Genomic DNA, 277 nt, shown 5'->3' with positions numbered 1-277 from the left:
GGAGATAATGGAATGCAACGAGGACTGAAAAATGAGGAGAGGAGACATTGATGAGCAGTGAGGTTAGAAAAACGTGTTGTTCCCTGGACAAGCAACAGACACGAGTGTCCTCTAGGCTGAATTGTGTGGTCTGACTGGCCCAGGGTGGTGGAGCAAGGGCTGTAATCGTTGCAGACAGAGACCGGCTGATTAGTTTTGTGTGCGTGTGTGTGTGCTGTCTGTTGTGTATTGTGCACATGTGTATGTGTGTGCGTGTGTAAGAGAGAGAGAGAGAGAG

The sequence above is a fragment of the Aplysia californica genome, unplaced genomic scaffold (genome assembly GCF_000002075.1).
Source record: "Aplysia californica isolate F4 #8 unplaced genomic scaffold, AplCal3.0 scaffold01093, whole genome shotgun sequence".
In the NCBI taxonomy this organism is placed as follows: domain Eukaryota; kingdom Metazoa; phylum Mollusca; class Gastropoda; order Aplysiida; family Aplysiidae; genus Aplysia; species Aplysia californica.
Note: the sequence above shows the minus strand (reverse complement) of the source record.